The following is a 12,531-nucleotide window of genomic DNA, read 5'->3' on the forward strand; positions in this document are numbered from 1 at the left end:
AAAACTACTAGAGCTCATCAATGAATTTGGTGAAGTTGCAGGATACAAAATTAATATATAGAATTCTGTTGCATCTCTATACATGAACAACGAAATATCAGAATGGAAACAATCCCATTTACCATCACATCAAAAAGAATAAAGTACCTAGGAAAAAACCTACCTAAGAGGTAAAAGACCTGTACTCCAAATACTGCAAGACGCTGATGAAAGAAATCGAAGATGACACATACAGATGGAAAGATATACTATGTTCTTGGATTGGAAGAATTAACATTGTTAAAATGACCATACTACCCAAGGCAATCTACAGATTCAGTGTAATCCCTATCAAAATACCAATGACATTTTTCACTGAACTAGAACAAATAATTTTAAAATCTGTAGAGAAACTTAAAAGACCCCGAATAGCCAAAACAATCCTGAGGAAGAGGAACAGAGCTGGAAGAGTTATGCTTCCTGACTTCAGACTATACTACACAGCTATAGTCATCAAAAAGTATGGTACTGGCACAAAAACAGGCACACAGATCAACAGAACAGAATAGAGAGCCCAGTGGTAACCCCCTGCACTTATGGTCAGTTAATCTATGACAGGAGAGACAAGAATATACAATGGAAAAAAGACAGTCTCTTCAATAAGTGGTGATAGGAAAACTAGACAGCTACATGTAAAAGAATGAAATTAGAACGTTCTCAAATACCATATGTATATACCACATTTAGAAATTAATATTCTTAAAACCACCCATGCCCAGGTACCCATTGAAAAGTGATCCTGCATTCTCAGGGCTATGATACACTAGGCCGAAGACTGCTCTCTAAAGGGTAAGCTCTATAAGAGCTATCTTGGACACCACTAAATCCTCTGAACTTATCATAGTGCTGGACCCATAATAAGTACTCAAAAAACATTCATTGAATAAATAAATGAATGAGATAGGCCCATCACTGTTGTTGCTGTTTCTTCAACTCTTGCTTCTTAACTAAATCTGATGCCTGATTAAAAGCCACCTTCACTAACTCATCTTAATCCTGTTTATTAAAAAAAATTTTTTTTGCCAAATCCCATTGTACGGGGCACAATAGAGACTCTTTATTGGTCTTAATGATCTAAACGTACTTAGGGTAAGTCCATGTAAGTAGACTACCCACTAAAACATCCAGGACTTGGTTTTGCTGTTCTGTATTTACTTGGATGACATGCTAGGAATTATTTTTCAGTTCAAATGATCTTTTCTGTCTGCTTATAAATTATTGTTTCAATGCCATCCATGGCTAATTCAAATAACCATTGAAAAAGAAAGTTCATACCATTTTTCCCCTTGAAAGTTTACTCTTTTTAGTTTAATTGCTATTGTTGTATTTTAGCAAGGTATTGCTGCAAACAAAGCTAAGATTTTTTATAGTGTAACGTTTTTTTAAAGCTACAGCAACCTTATAATCTCAATTGGATTGTCACAAAATCATTTGTATTTATAATTAAGTTTGAACATTAGAGCCAGTACTTTGAGTCTGACTGATTTGAGATATATTTATTTAAGCTGACAAAATGAAATTATATTTAAGGCAGGACAAGAAATATTTAACATAAAATTTTCTCTGCTGTTTGAGCCACTGTCTCCTCCTCTTTAGTGTGCATTGTGCATCTACATTGTACCTTAACTAGATCCCCTTAGAAAACACAGGAATGCCTGCTCACCAAAAAAAGCAATTAACTCCTGGTGCCAGCAAGATAACTACTTAGGAGATAACATTCCTCCTCAATCCTGTAAGGGGTCATGATGACCTACTACTCACCTTGTTGGACTGTGCAAACTGTCATTATGTTACTTTGATGTATAACCCTTTGTCTCAAAAACTTACATAACTGTGCTTTGACTTCTAGTGGGGAAATAGTCCTCGGTAGTTCCTGAAAGACTGTGTCCTGCTTTATAATCCTCAGGTTAGCCCGAATAAAATTCTCTATTTCTTTCTTAGATTGACTGTTGACTAAGTTTTTTTCATTGATAAAGCCTTCGTACTATCTGGGGCATATTGTTCAATTTTTCATTTAAAATAACTCTCTCAACATCATTTACCATTGACTGGGAACTTCTGAATTTGACTTGTTTCACTAATCCTGGCCTACTTTGCAGTGCATTCCAAGTAACTTTATTTTATACAGGTTACATGTAGTGAATGAAAAGCAAGTATGATTTAATGCTTTTGGGGTAGAGAATATTTCAGAACATAAATATGTTTTCTTAATATGTGATTATAATGATGTCTTAAGATATAAAGACAGTTGGTCTAACAAATGCTAATTTTTCTTAATGGAGGTAGCATGTAAAAGCAACATCATAAAAATACCTTAGATATGTGTGTATCCCATAATTCTACAGATTATGTTAACCTTAGAATTTCCACATAAAAATACTAATAGTGTTCATTTAGACTCAGGTCTCACTCACTATTTAGCAGAGCACTCATACCCAGATCTTTCCATTCAGACTGGAGTTTATGTGAGTTTTTCACATGTGCTCCGAACACTCTCTTTCTAGACAGAGAATAGTATAAGAATACCCCCATTGAGAGGAAGGCAGAAAGGGAGGAACACATTCCTAGAAATGGGAGCATTCCCTGATCACTGCTGACACACCTATTCACTAATAAACATGCAGTGTCTTAGTAATACAATTGCTATTACTATTACCACCACGTATCTTACTTCTCTTCTGCTTCCCAATGACCCGCGGTTCACTCTTCAACTTCATTTTAAAGGGACATCATCCTATCCTGTATTTGGGGTCAGGCAGTGGTGGCGGCAGCTAGTGAAAGGTAGAGTTAGAAACTAGGAGCAGGCAGCAGGGGGAGCCAGGTTGCAAGAAGCCAGGTGAAAACCGGTGGAGAATGGTCAGTAACATGAAGGCCATAGAGCCAAAAAGGTTCAAACCAGCAACAGGTTGTCCTGAAAACACAAAGCCTGAACGTGCCAAGGCAACACTTGGGAAGTAGGCAGAGATAGTGATATCCATGTTCTTCTGACCCTGTCGCCTGCCCTTTCTGGGACCATCCTCTTGCAGCTCTTCTTTTGGGCATCCATGTCCTTTCCCAGCCTGCAGGGTTCATGCCATCTCAGAGCAGCTTGTACTGTTCTGGTCCCTTTTTCTAGTGTAGACTTTTCCTGCTCAGGGCTCTAAACCATGAGGAATTTGTTCTAGGTGATCTGGTGACCAGTATATGCCAAGGGGGTAGTAGGTGCTACAGTGTAACGTCACCTTTTCCAAAGTAAGTTCGTGAAACTTACATTGATGCATCTAGAAGAGATAGGAATTTCAGGCAGATCAGAAAGGAAACAATTTGGCGGAATAATTTGCTCTTTGATGCCTCCAAAATTTTGTCTCCTAAGAGGTCTTTCTAAAGTGTTCAGCATTCATAGAAGAGATTTGCCTCAGAATCATAGGATTTTATAGCTAAGGAGGGATTATCTCTGCCATTATTTACTAATGGCTCCCAGGACAGGTCTCCACAATGGGTGCTCACACAGTGCTTGTTAATAAACAACAATAGCAGAGAAATAAAAAACTTCTGTCCTATAATGACATCTGCTGTCACTGTTTGTGACATGCACAAAATACAATGGATGAAATCCATAATCGAAGTATGAAAGCAGCTTTTCACAGATGTCCTGGTACTGAATTATTACAAAATAATGGCACTTCGATTGGTCTGTTTAATTCTAATGTGGTTGCTATAGGTGAAAGCAATTTTAGAGCAGTCTCTGTCTATGAATGGGAGAAGTAAATTGACTACTTCAGGGATTTTAAGGCTGCTGAAAAAACCCTCTGCCATCTGCTCCCTAAAATATCTCCCTTGCTTTCTGTTGCCTGAAATTCTGCAAATGGTGCTCCAGATTTTCCCTTCTGTTTCCTTTCTCCATGAAAATAAAATGACAAAACAGATTCACCTGGGGAGATAATAGAAAATTCCCCATGCTTGGACCTGACCCCCAGAGTGCCTGATTTTATTAGTCTGGATTAGGGCCCAGGTATTGGAATTGTTTTTAAAAGTCCCTGGTAATTTTAATATGCAGCCAGTGTCCATAAACACCGTTAGTGAAACACTAAAATGTACTCATTTGCACCCTAGTGTGGGCATTTTGTTCTTGTTTTCTTTTCAATCATATCTTCCTCAAAAACAGGTTACTAGAAGGGAGAAGGACAGTAAAGAAAACTGGATTCTAAAGGAAATTGACGGTCAAACTGGAGAGACTGGAGTGGAAGACCTGGGGATTCCAAAAACCTGCATTGTCCATTTCACAATGCTTGAAGGTTAGGCTTGCTAGGATTAACGACAAACAACGGGGAAAAGGCAAGCTGTAGCCTCCCCTGCCTTCCCCGGGGCATTTAAGGAGACCTCCACAAGTAGGTCGGGGGAAATAGCACGCACACTGATCTGTAGGCAGCAGGAGAAGTTTTAAGATGTTGCTGTCACAGTTGCTTCTGCCCTGCCAACCCATCAGGGAGCTGCATCGTCTCTCCTTTGAGTTCAAATTCCAGATTAATGGGCCTGAAAATTGGATTAGCTCAGTGACTGCTCAGAGATCCATGGTGAAATGAAAACAAGTCAGAATAGAAACAATCTGTGGCTAGGTGCTACAGAATCTTTTCAGCTTGGTGTTTTCAGGGTTAAAGTGAATCTGAGTTGGTAATACAACATGGGCAAATCAAAGTTAGGGTTAGAGCTAAAATGTTCTAAAATGTTCTCAGGTGTCAAAATGTCATAGGGTGAACAACCAATACATAGACATGTTTTCTTTCCGGCTATGAATCCTTTGCTTTTCTTTGCCTAGATGTTCCTCAGGTTTTTCAAAGCAGCAAGACTGGTCCAAGAGAATAAAATAGAAGGGGCATAAAGGTAGCCTTTGTAAGGAGTTAACTTATCTTTTTAAGCTGCTTGAGAATCCTAGAAGTATTTTGCCTCTTATGAACAAAAATGGAGCCATCTGATTAAGTTGGCTCTCTGGCATTGCTTTGGGGACGGATCTGTGCAGAGTTGGATTTCCTTTGAAGCTGAAGCCCCAGGGCCCCTCACTTGCACTAGCCCCATCTCAAGCCCTGCAAGGAGGGGCCCTAGCAGTGGGTTCTAATGGTCATATGTTTTGTAAATTTGAAAAAATATGTAATATTTTAATAGCAATCGGTTAAGACTATTTTCTCTACTCCAAATTTTCCTCTGACATGCTTTCTCTCATGGTACGTGGCCTTGGAGGGACTGTATGCATTTTGGGGATCTGGCTAAGGGATTTATGAGATAAGTTGTGTAGTTTGCAGTCACTTTAGTATATACCTAAGTTATTGATAGGTGTTCTAGTGTTCACATAGTTTACAGGGACACACCTCTGCTCCCTATCTATATGCTCATCTGGCATCCTCACCTAAAGCCACAGTATCATGATATAAACTAGCTCCAGAAGTACGTTGGTAGGAAAAGGGGTGAAACAAAGCTTGGAATGTATGGAGCCAGAAACTAGTCCATGGAAAATTCTCTCAACTATCAGACATGTAAAATTGTAAATGGAGGATTCAGTTCGTATTGATACCTAATTAAAGCAGAAGTTCTTTCTAGTCAGTAACACTCCATCTTTTTTTTGTGTGTGTGGGATATACATGAAATAGAATTGATCAGAATTACTGTGTTTATAGGACACAAATCTATAGCAGTAGGGCCAACTGAAGTTGCATATTTTATGTACTCCAGCACATCAGATGGCACCTTAGAATATCTGATATATCTTGCCTAAGTTGGCAGTTTCAGACCAAACTGCAGGTAAAATTGTCTGCAATAAAATGAAGCAATCAACTGTGCTAGAAGAAAACAATGACATATTCTGCTAGACTCTGTATTGGAAAATGTGTCAAAATGATTATAGGAAGAAGTGGTCAGAGTATGCAAAAAATGGAGGAAAAAGGTATTATAGAGGTGTTTTTGTTAGTTGATAGATATGTTATCTTTTTGGTTTTGTAATGTTTTCATTTTTAGGCTTTTTTTAAAAAATAGATCTTTATTGGAGTATAATTGCTTCACAATACTGTGTTAGTTTCTGTTGTACAACAAAGTGAATCAGCCATATGCATACATACATCCCCAGATCCCCTCCCTCTTGAGCCTCCCTCCCACCCTCCCTATCCCACCCCTCTAGGTGGTCACAAAGCACCGAGCTGATCTCCCTGTGCTATGCGGCTGCTTCCCACTAGCTAACTATTCTACATTCAGTAGTGTATATATGTCGATGCTATTCTCACTTCTCCCCAGCTTCCCCTTCCCCAGCTGTGTCCTCAAGTCCATTCTCTATGTCTACATCTTCATTCCTGCCCTGCCACTATGTTTATCAGTACCATTTTATTCTTTTTTTAGATTCCATATATATATGTTAAAATGCGGTATTTGTTTTTATCTTTCTGACTTACTTCACTCTGTATGACAGACTGTAGGTCCATCCACTTCACTACAAATAACTCAGTTTCGTTTCTTTTTATGGCTGAGTAATTGTTTTTCTCTTTCTGACTTACTTCACTCTGTATGACAGACTGTAGATCCATCCACTTCACTACAAATAACCCAGTTTCATTTCTTTTTATGGCTGAGTAATATTCCATTGTATGTATGTGCCACATCTTCTTTATCCATTCACCTGTTGATGGACATTTAGGTTGGTTCCATGTCCTGGCTATTGGAAATAGTGCTGCAATGAACATTGTGGTACATGTCTCTTTTTGAATTATGGTTTTCTCAGGGTATATGCCTAGTAGTGGGAATGCTGGGTCATATGGTAGCTCTGTTTTCAGGTTTTTAAGTAAACTCTATACTGTTCTTCATGTTGGTTGTATCAATCTACATTCCCACCAACAGCACAGGAGGGTTCCTGTTTCAGCACACCCTTTCCAGCATTTATTGTTTCTAGATTTTTTTGATAATGGCCATTCTGACCAGTGTGAGGTGATAGCGTAGTTTTGATTTGCATTTCTCTAACAATAGCAATGTTGAGCATCTTTTCACGTGCCTCTTGGCCATCTGTATGTCTTCTTTGGTGAAATATCTATTTAGGTCTTCTGCCCATTTTTTAATTGAATTGTTTGTTTTTTTGATATTGAGCTCCATGAGCTGTTTGTATATTTTGGAGATTAATCCTTTGTCCATTGTTTCATTTGCAAATATTTTCTCCCATTCTGAGGGTTGTCTTTTTGTCTTGTTTATGGTTTCCTTTGATGTGCAAAAGCTTTGAAGTTTCATTAGGTCCCATTTGTTTATTTTTGTTTTTATTTCCATTACTCTTGGAGGTGGGTCAAAAAAGATCTTGCTGTGGTTTATGTCAAAGAGTGTTTTTCCTGTGTTTTCCTCTAAGAGTTTTATAGTGTCTGGTCTTACATTTAGGTCTTTAATCCATTTTAAGTTTATTTTTGTGTATGGTGTTAGGGAATGTTCTAATTTCATTCTTTTACATGTAGCTGTCCAGTTTTCCAGCACCACTTAATGAAGAGGCTATCTTTTCTCCATTGTATGTTCTAGCCTCCTTTGTCATAAATTAGGTGACCATATGTGTGTGGGTTTATCTCTGGGCTTTCTATCCTGTACTGTTGATCTATATTTCTGTTACTGTGCCAGTACCAACCATACTGTCTTACTTACTGTGTAGCTTTGCAGTATAGTTTGAAGTCAGGGAGCCTGATTCCTCCAGCTCCGTTTTTTTTTTTTTTTTCTCAAGATTGCTTTGGCTACTCGGGATCTTTTGCATTTCCATATTACTTGTAAAATTTTTGGTTCTAATTCTGTGAAAAATGCCATTGGTAGTTTGATAGGGATTGCATTGAATCTGTAGATTGCTTTGGGCAGTATAGTCATTTAAACAATATTGATTCTTCCAATCCAAGAACATGTTATATTTCTCCATCTGTTTATGTCGTCTTTGATTTCTTTTATCAGTGTTTTATAGTTTTCTGAATACAAGTCTTTTGCCTCCTTAGGTAGGTTTATTCCTAGATATTTTATTCTTTTTGTTGCAGTGGTAAATGGTATTGGGGGATTTATCCCAGGGATGCAAGGGTTCTTCAATATATGCAAATCAATCAATGTGATACACCATATTAACAAATTAAGGAATAAAAACCATATGATCATCTCAACAGATGCGGAAAATAGGCATAAAGGGAACCTCCCTCAACATAATAAAGGCCATATATGACAAACCCACAGCAAACATCATACTTAGTGGTGAGAAACTGAAAGCATTTCCACTAAGATCAGTAACAAGACAAGTATGTCCACTCTTGCCACTTGTATTCAACATAGTTTTGGAAGTCCTAGCCATGGCAATCACAGAAGAAAAAGAAATAAAAAATTGGAAAAGAAGAAGTAAAACGGTCACTGTTTGCAGATGACATGATACTAAACATAGAAAATCCTAAAGATGCCACCAGAAAACTACTAGAACTAATCAATGAATTTGGTAAGGTTGCAGGATACAAAATTAATGCACAGAAATCTCTGGCATTCCTATACACTAACAACAAAAATCAGAAAGAGAAATTTAGGCTTTTTAAAACTTATAATTTGTTGTGACTTCTTTTCTCCTTCTAAATAAATACCACTTTTATACCCTAATCTGATATTCTCAGTTTTGTATTCTTAAAGAGCTTCCAAATTAAGTGACAGGCTGCACAAAACTTGGATCTGGAGAGAAATTTTCACATTATGGACAAGTCATAAAGCATAATTTTCCAAGGGACTTGTGGGCCCTGAGCTGATATTTTTCTACTTGCTCAGGAGTCAGAAAGTTGGATTCTCTTCTGAATTTTGCCATTTATTGGCTGAGTGGTCAGACCCAGATCTCTGAGGAAGGGAAAAAGGGAGATTCATGCTATTTATTGGACATCGAGTAGTAAAATGCCATTAGCATACCAGTGCTTTTCATCCCTGATCCCATTTAATCCTCACAACTGGTTTAAGAGATTGGAGGAAACTAAGATGAATGGATGAAGAGCTCACACCAAGTGAATGCACTGGAATTAGAATCTGACTTTAGGGGCTATGATTTTTGCCATCACTTACAGATTTAAGACTCTCATATTCCTCAGTTATAAAATTGTAATAATTATGTCTTATTTACCTGTTTCCCAGGGTTGTGTCAGCCATCAAATGAGGGAGGCTGTGAGAAAGGACTTTAAATATTATTCTATAAACATGAAACAGTGCTTGTGGTGTGCAGCTCTGTATGCAGCCCATGCGATTTGGGGTATTAAATTATTCAACAATAACAGCTTTGAGATATTGCAGCAAATGGAGCTCCTCAAATGTGTTTCAAAAGTAGTGACACTGCAGGTTTTCTGTGCCCTCTGGGTTAGTTGTTTTCTGCTTGGACCCCAATAGAGATATGTCTCTTTTTACCATAGGAGCTCTTGGCTCCACCCAGAGTAGAGAACAGAAACACAGAAGGATAATCATGATGGTAAAAAGAAACAAAGAGCTTAGAGCTAAGTTTGCAGAAAGAAATGACCATTAATACAAAGCATATTAGAGAAAGTTGTCATCCACCAAAAGCAGTTATTAAAGTTTTGTTCATTTCAGTGAACCTTGTGCTTTTGCAGAGTCTCAGAATAATATGTTAAATGTATTACAGGCTTAAATTACAAGGTTACTAGTAGAATTTGGAAGATGATAAATCCAGACGAGACCAACACAGAGTCTGTTCTCCTGGCCAGGCTGGGTAAGGGAGATTAATTTCTTATTGAGAAGGAACTTTTCGTTAATATCAGGATAAAATTGTAGATTTATTTAGAGAAAGTTGTATATGTCAATTCAGGGTAAAATTGTAGAATTATTTAGAGAAAGTTCAAGTTAACTGTATTTTAATAAGTACAGTTTCTTCATTTCGAAGAACATGATTAGTAGTTCTCAATTAAGCCATTTTTTCCTTCAAATGATATGAATTTAAAAATCTAGGTATTTTTATAGATAGGTACTTGAATGAGGTAGATCATACATTATTATTATAGTCAAGATTCTCTTTTCTGGAAAAAGGTAAAACTGGGTTAGAAGAACTGCTTTAAAAAGGTTTATTAGTGGGGCTTCCCTGGTGGCGCAGTGGTTGGGAGTCTGCCTGCCGATGCAGGGGACACGGGTTCGTGCCCCTGTCCGGGAAGATCGCACATGCTGTGGAGTGGCTAGGCCCGTGAGCCATGGCTGCTGAGCCTGCGCGTCCGGAGCCTGTGCTCCGCAACGGGAGAGGCTGCAGCAATGAGAGGCCCACGTAATGCAAAAAAAAAAAAAGGTTTATTAGTGAATGGGCTACATGTAAGGCCACACTGAGATGTAGAATTTGATAGGCAGTTAAAAACTTGATCTTTTTCAGACAGAAATTTTAAAAATATATTTTAAACTTTTATACAGTGGAGGTGAGGAGAAACTTTTTTCTAAGAAGTTATGACGGGCAGAATCATATACAGACATCCCATGGAAATATTGCAGGTTCAGTTCCAGACCACCGCAATGAAGTGAATATTGCAATAAAGCCAGTCAGATGAGTTTTTTCATTTCCTGGTGAATATAAAAGTTATGTTAACACTATACAGCAGCCTCCTAAGTGTACAGTAGCATTATGACTAAAAAACAATTACATACCTTAATTAAAAAATACTTTATCGCTGAAAGATGCTAACCATCATCTGTGACTGTGCAGAGTTGCCATAAACCTTCAATTTGTAAAACATACAGTATCTTCAAAGCACAATATAGGAGGTAGGCATTAATACTATCTAAAATATTTGTCAAACTATTTTCTATTTATCTAGTTCTTATCTTTGCATTTTCCTGTTATAATATTTTTAACTTGTAGATGCTATAGAGTTCCAAGACAACTTCTTAGAAGTACAGTTTTTTACTTTAGTAAACTGAACTACTCACCCTCATAAGCAGACCTATGTCTGGCTTTAGTTGTTTTTAGAACCTTAGCTCACTTTGCTGACATCTAACTCACTAAAATTATATATGGGTAGGGGGAAAATATTCAAAAGATAAAGTAGTAAAGAGATCATATTTGTGGTTACCAGAGGTGAGGGGTTGGAGGAAGGGAAATTGGATATAAGCAGTCAAAAGGTATGAACTTCCAGCTTTAAGATAAATAAGTACTAGGGATGTAACGTATAGCATGATAAATATAACTAACATTGCTGTGTGTTATACATGAAAGTTGTTAAGAGAGTAAATCCCAAGAGTTCTCATCACAAGAAAAAATTTGTTTTCTTTTTCTTTCATTTTGTATCTATATGAGATGATGGATGTTTGCTAAACTTATTGTGGAATAATTTCATGATGTATGTAAGTCAAATTATTATGCTGTATACCTTACAGTGCTGTATGTCAATTATATCTCAGTAAAACTGGAAGGAAAAAAAGAGATAAAGTAGCACAGTAAGGGGTGTTTTGAATTTTAATTCCATTCTGTCTACTTTAATGGGAGTGGGACCAATTTACGTTGTGTGACTTTTTCCCAGTGATGTTTTATTATTCATTAGACATCAGTGTCCCAAGCAACCTCCTGGCTTATCTGTCCATTAATCCAGCTCAAGGTCAGAGTTACTTATTTTGTTTTTCCTTGTCTAGATCTCCTCTTCTAAGTTATGTTTTGCTTGGTTCTTATTTTTAATCTCTATTTACATTTTGCTGTTTTATTTCATACTCTGCCATTAAGTCATATTAAATCTTTTGTGGAGAGTGATAAGGCATAAATCAAATAATATTGGCTGTTTCCATCTATCTTTTTTTTTTTTTTTTTTTTTTTGCGGTACGCGGACCTCTCACTGCTGTGGCCTCTCCCGTTGTGAAGCACAGGCTCCGGACACGCAGGCTCAGTGGCCATGGCTCACGGGCCCAGCCGCTCCGCGGCATGTGGGATCTTCCCAGACCCGGGGCACGAACCCGTGTCCCCTGCATCGGCAGGCGGACTCTCAACCACTGCGCCACGAGGGAAGCCCTGTTTCCATCTATCTTACCTGTCTCCTTTGTTTTCATCTCTTCCATCTGCCTCAGAGTGATCAGAATTCTGATGATATGGTGGCCTGACACATCCACTCTCAACTCTAATCCAACTATCAACTCTGTCTCTATAGAGAAACAGGTGCTTAGACTGCAGGGTGTGTGGGAACACTCTGACCTTTCCAGGGGCTGGATGTTTAGGATGGTTCTTGATTCTGGGCCTGGCAGTTGGCCTGGGAGGAAATTCTGAATTCTTTTGTTCCTGAAGAAAGATTGTACCTCTGAGTTCTGTGGATCCCTCAGAGGAAGATCCCTGTCATTCCATTCATTGTCATTATAGGAAGACCTGCTCATTGTCAAATCTTTGGAGAGGCCTTGATCCTCCTTATGTCAGAGATCAGCAATCAAGCTTTTTCCTGTGTTTGCAGAAAGAACTGAAGAGTTTCCAGTTTCATGTCCCTGTCTGTGAAGAGCAGTACTTCCTACCACTTGTGGGTTTCCATCACTCCCAGGTACCCT

General features: G+C 38.1%; 1 protein-coding gene across 5 annotated transcripts in view; it reads left to right on the forward strand.

The window, feature by feature from the left end:
* Nucleotides 1–12,461, forward strand: part of LOC149749144 (uncharacterized) — a 164,423-nt gene extending 151,962 nt beyond the window's left edge. For all 5 annotated transcript variants that reach the window (XM_089911855.1, XM_089911861.1, XM_089911856.1 and 2 more), the window contains one exon: nucleotides 12,353–12,461. The gene's annotated coding sequence lies outside the window, so the exon portion shown is untranslated. The remainder of the gene's footprint in view (nucleotides 1–12,352) is intronic.
* Nucleotides 12,462–12,531: the final 70 nt, after the last annotated feature.

The sequence above is a fragment of the Delphinapterus leucas genome, chromosome 5, assembly GCF_059928025.1.
Source record: "Delphinapterus leucas isolate spDelLeu-1000000601 "Yukka" chromosome 5, BTC_Dleu_Yukka2, whole genome shotgun sequence".
NCBI classification, from domain to species: Eukaryota; Metazoa; Chordata; class Mammalia; order Artiodactyla; family Monodontidae; genus Delphinapterus; species Delphinapterus leucas.